General features: G+C 51.8%; 1 long non-coding RNA gene across 1 annotated transcript; it reads right to left on the reverse strand.

The window, feature by feature from the left end:
* Positions 1–1787: 1787 nt before the first annotated feature.
* On the reverse strand, positions 1788–3524 carry LOC148048933 (uncharacterized). The gene is made up of 2 exons (XR_015695554.1): positions 3340–3524; positions 1788–2492 (listed from the first exon to the last, which is right to left on the reverse strand). It is a non-coding gene; the product is annotated as an uncharacterized LOC148048933 (long non-coding RNA).
* Positions 3525–5382: the final 1858 nt, after the last annotated feature.

A 5382-nucleotide genomic window follows, 5' to 3' on the forward strand; every position in this document is an offset into this window, starting at 1 on the left:
AGCAAACCTTTCTGTAAACGTGTGCCAAAATTGTTTGTGCGAGTGCGATAGCACACACTGTGTGCTCCACACACACAATGCAATGTGCCCCAACAATGTGTTGTTGTTGTTGTTGTTGTTGTTGTATTCTGCAGTATTGTTGTTAGTTGTGAAGTTCTGTCCGACACATCATGACCCCATGGACAACGTTCCTCCAGGTCTTCATGTCCTCTACCATCCTCTGGAGTCCATTGAAGCGCACGCCGACTGCTTCAGTGACTCCATCCAGCCACCTCCTTCTCTGTCATCCCCTTCTTCTTTTGCCCTCCATCTTTCCCAGCATGAGGCTCTTCTCCAGGGAATCCTTCCTTCTCATGAGGTGGCCAAAGGATTTGAGTTTCCTCTTCAGGATCTGGCCTTCTAAAGAGCAGTCAGGGTTACTGACCGGTTTGATGTCCAGCCTTTATTTATTTTAGGACTCAGGGCAGTGCGTATAACACTCCTTCCTCCTTTTGCACAACAACAATCCTGTGAGGTAGGCTGAGTTGCTCACAGTCTCCTGGGTCCATATCCTGCACCTGACCTACTACTGTACATCTAACTGATATGGCTATGGAGATTCCCAGTCATCCAGGTCATGGTTGTCCCACAGGTGCTTTTTTCAACTGGTTTCTCTTTGAAGACGTTTCGCTTCTCATCCAAGAAGCTTCTTCAACTCTTCAAAGAAAAACCAGAAAGTCCAGTTGCCTCTTGAAAAAAGCACCTTGGGGACAACCATGGCCTGGAGGACAGAGCATCTCCATGGACATTTAGCCATATGCACAGAATTGAAGAAGCTTCTTGGATATGAGGAGCAAAACAGCTTCAAGGAAAAACCAGAAAGTCCAGTTGCCACTTGAAAACAAAAAGCACCTTTGGGATCTAACTGGTATGTTCAACCAATGATTGATGGTCCTTGGAAAAACCAAGAACTTTGGAATGACTGTGATGATATAGAGGTCTCAACTGCAGCAGTACAGTAACAGTCTAACCCTGACTACTTCTGGGATATTTTTTCCATTCCCCAACCCAGCCTACAGGCCAGAGGTTCCTTGTGGCCTCCTTTACAAGGTCTGAATCTAGCCTGATATTGTCTTGGCGCCAGACAAGGTTAGCCAAGAGCTGCAATCTGCTTGGAGCCCCGTGAAGTAAACCATAAGATTGCATTACTATTACTATTAATCTTCTCATTGTTCCTATCCCCCATTTCCTCCCATTTGTGACTGCAGGACTGTAACTTGTTTGCTTCTATCCTTACAATTTATATTGTTACCTAGAATGGTTTGATTGCTTATTTGTACCCTAAGACTATCATTAAGGGTTGTATCTTATGATTTGTGACAAATGTATCTTTTCTTTTATGTACACTGAGAGCATCTGCACCAAAGGCAAATTCCTTGTATGTTCAACCACACTTGGCCAATAAAGAATTCTATTCTATTCTAATCTATTCTAATTATTCTATTCTATTCTATTATATATTCTACTCTACTCTATTATAATCTATTCTATATTCTATTATTTCTATTCTGTTCCATTCCATTCTATTCTAATTATTCTATTCTATTCTATTCTATTCTATTCTATAGAATGTATCTTGTCTTTTTATGTACACTGAGAGCATCTGCACCAAAGACAAATCCCTTGTGTGTCCAATCACATTTGGCCAATAAATAATTCTATTCTATTCTATTCTATTTTCTATTCTATATTATACTCTGTACAAGATCGCAAGATACAGAAGAAGAAAAAACCAAAGAATCTATGGATTTAAAGAGAGAATTTTTATTAGCAATATCATTGATAACACTACTGACAATCAAAGAGAAGCTGATTAAGGAAACAGAAGGGCATCGAGATTGCATGAGTTAAAATACTTGAGTTAATATGAATTATGTTTGTTCACTATGGAAGAGATGCACGAAAGTCTTTTTGTAACCAACTGAGACACTTTCTATAGCATGTAAAGAAGGATGTGTTTGTTTTAAACTAAAAATAAAAAAAAATATTAAAAAAAGAAGTCTGGGATAGAACTAAGATGGTTTCCCCTTATCTCTTGCTTTTCCAGGCGTCTCCCACCTTCAGAGATAGACTGCCTCGAGAAGAGGAAGCTCCACTTGGCAATTCAAGGCGCTTCTTTCTTTCCCCATCGCCTTTGCCCGAAGGGAAGTCCCGAAGGGCGACGGCTGAGCCCGGCGGCTTGGAGAGGCGTCGCTGCTGCGCCCACCCCGCAAAGCAGGCCGACGGGCGTGGGAGGAGGGATGTCGGCCCATCCAAGAGGCAGAGACGGCGGCGAGGACAGCTGGCGGTCCCGGCTTTGCGTGGCGGCAGCTCGCAGCCCGGCGGCGGGTCTTACGTGCACGTCGAGTGTCCCGGCGGCTGCTGCATCGTGCGCTCGGCTCCTTCGTGGCGGTGGCTGCGTCGCGATTCTGCACGTCCGCAACAAACGACTGACATCGCGGGAGGGGAAAGATCTGGCAAGTGGGAGGGGGGAGAGCGAGAGGAGGAGAGAGGCAGAGGGATGGAGAGAGGGGGGAGGGAGTGGTAGGGGGAGAGAGGGAGGGAGAGAGAGGAGTAATGAGAGAGAGGGGGAAGAAGGAGTGGGAGAGAAGGAGTGGGAAAGAGGGACAAGGAGAGAGAGAAGAGGGAGACGGACAAACAGAGAGAGAAGTGGGAGAAAGGGAGGAGTGGGAGAGGGACAAGGAGAAAGAGGATTGAGATAGGGAGAGAAGGAGTGGGGAAGAGGGACAAGGAGAGAAAGAGAAGGAGGGGGAGAGGGAGAATGAGAGGGTGTTTTGGAGAATAGTTGACTCCCTCTTCTTTGTGGCAGACCCTGAGATATTGGAAGACTGCTATCATGTCTCCCCTACTCCTTCTTTTCATTAAACTAGACATACCCAGTTCCAGCAACCATTCTTCATATGTTTTAGCCTCCAATCCCCTAACCTTTGAAGATATAGAACAACAGAGTTGGAAGGGACCTTGGAGGTCTTCTAGTCCAACCCCCTGTTTAGGCAGGAGACCCCTACACCACTTCAGACAAAGGGTTATCCAATATCTTCTTAAAAACTTCCAGTGTTGGAGCATTCACAACTTCTGGAGGAAAATTGTTCCACTAATTAATTATCCCCACTGTCAGGAAATTTCTCCTTAGTTCTAAGTTGCTTCTCTCCTTGATTAGTTTCCACCCATTGCTTCTTGTCCCGTCCTCAGGTGCCTTGGAGAATAGCTTGAGTCCCTCTTCTTTGTGACAGCCCCTCAAATACTGTAACGCTGTTATCATGTCTCCCCTAGTCCTGCTTTCCACCAGATTAGACCTACCCAGTTCCTGCAACCGTTCTTCATATGTTTTAGCCACCAGTCCCCTAAGTCCTGCCCGCCGCCGCCTCGGACGCGTGAAAGGCAGAGGGGAGCCAAGGGGTCGTGGGAAGAGGGCGGCTCTCGCACACACCGAACCCAACCCAACGCAACAGACACACACACACAGAGACAGGCTCGGCGCATGCCTGGCGCGCCGCCCGGCTTATCGATCCGTGGCCGAGCACGAGCACCCGCCGAGGGTTCATCCTAGGTAAGGCGGGAGGGCGGGGGAGAAAAGCCCACCGCGTTCCCGCGGCCGGATGAGCGCCGCCCTGCCTGCGTGTGTCCTTCGCCGGCCGCGCAGGGGAGGAAAGGATCGCCGCCCGCAGTGCGTCGAGGCTCCAGCGCCGCGCCCGATGCGCGCCCCCGAGGGATGAGGAAGGGAGAGGCGCAGCCCCCGAGCCCCCCTTTTCCTTCATCATTCCCGTCCTCCTGTGAACCCTCGTCCCCCAGCCTGGCTTTTGCAGCGCCCCCTCCTCTTCCTCTCCCCCTCCTGCTATAAACCGTCGCCCCCCGTCCCATATTTTGCAGCGCCCCCCTCTTCTTCCGTTCCTCCCACCCCCATCCTGATATGAACCTTCGACCACCGCCCCATATTTTGCAGCGCCCCTCCTCTTCCTCCGCCCCCCCCGTCCTGATATGAACCGTCGCCCCCCGCCCCGTATTTTGCAGCGCCCCCTCCTCTTCCTCCGTTCCTCCCCCCGTCCTGATATACTTTCGACCACCGCCCCATATTTCCAGCCTGCCAGGCTTGCAAGCGCCCCCTCCTCTTCCTCCGTCCCCCCATCACCGTCCTGATATGAACCATCGCCCCTCCCCCCATATTTTACAGCGCTCTCTCCTCTTCCTCCGTCCCTGCCGTCCTGATGTGAACCCGTTGCCCCCCACGCCCCACTGTCAGGGTTTTGCAGTGCCCCCTCCTCTTCCTCCGTTACTCTCCCCCCGTCCTCCTGGGAACCGTCGCCCCTGCCGCCCCCCGCCCCATATTTCCAGTCTTCCGGGCTTGCAAGCGACCCCTCCTCTTCCTCCGTCCCCCCATCCCCGTCCTGATATGAACCGTCACCCCCCGCCCCGTATTTTGCAGCGCCCCCTCCTCTTCCTCCGTCCCTCCTCCCCCCTCCTGCTATGAACCTTCGACCACCGCCCCATATTGATAGCCTGCTGTGGGTTTGCAAGCGACCCCTCCTCTTTCTTCGTCCCCACTCCCCCTGTTCTCATGTGAATCGTGCCCCCGCCCCATATTTTGCAGCGACCTCTCCTCTTCCTCCGCCCCCCCTTCTTATATCCAGCCTACCGGGTTTGCAAGCTACCTGTACTCTTCCTCCCTCCCACCCGTCGCCCCCTCCCGCTCCGTCTTTTGCATCGCCCCCTCCTCTTCTTCCATCTCCCCCTCCCCCCTGCTATGGACCACCGCCCCATATTGACAGCCTGCGACCTCTTCCTCCGTCCTCCCCCCCCCACTGTCCTCTTGTGAACCGTCGCCCCCCCATCCTCCTATGAACCATCCCTGCGGCCCCCTGCCCCTTACTGATAGCCTGCCGGGCTTGCAAGTGGCCCCCTCCTCTTCCTCTGTCCGTCCCCCCACCTCCTGTGAACCGTGGGGCACCGCCCCATATTTTGCAACACTCCCCTCCTCTTCCTCTATCCCCCCATCCCAAAAAACCATAGGGTCCCCACCTGCCCATCAGCCCAACACAGGCTGATCTGCGATGAAGCACACCCCAGGGATGAAGGTATCATGGGAATCCAGCCACCTGCGGCTTTTCAGGCTCCCTCCCCCATATTTTTAGTAGGGACCCCCCTTCCCCTTTTCCACCTTGCTGAATGGGGTCAAGGGACTCATCCTCTGTAGCTGGCTTTGCTTCCAGGCAGAAAACCCTGGTTATTGGGGGCAGGCTGTGATGGCATCCCTCTCTCAACCCTCAACCGTAATTTAACTAAACCACAATGGCTCATCTGCATCTTAAGGGTGTTGCATTCTGCAGACCAGGATGCAAAACCATA

This window comes from Thamnophis sirtalis, unplaced genomic scaffold (assembly GCF_051295495.1).
Source record: "Thamnophis sirtalis isolate CommonGarterSnake01/CBP01778 unplaced genomic scaffold, rThaSir2_p1.2 scaffold_2, whole genome shotgun sequence".
NCBI lineage: Eukaryota > Metazoa > Chordata > Lepidosauria > Squamata > Natricidae > Thamnophis > Thamnophis sirtalis.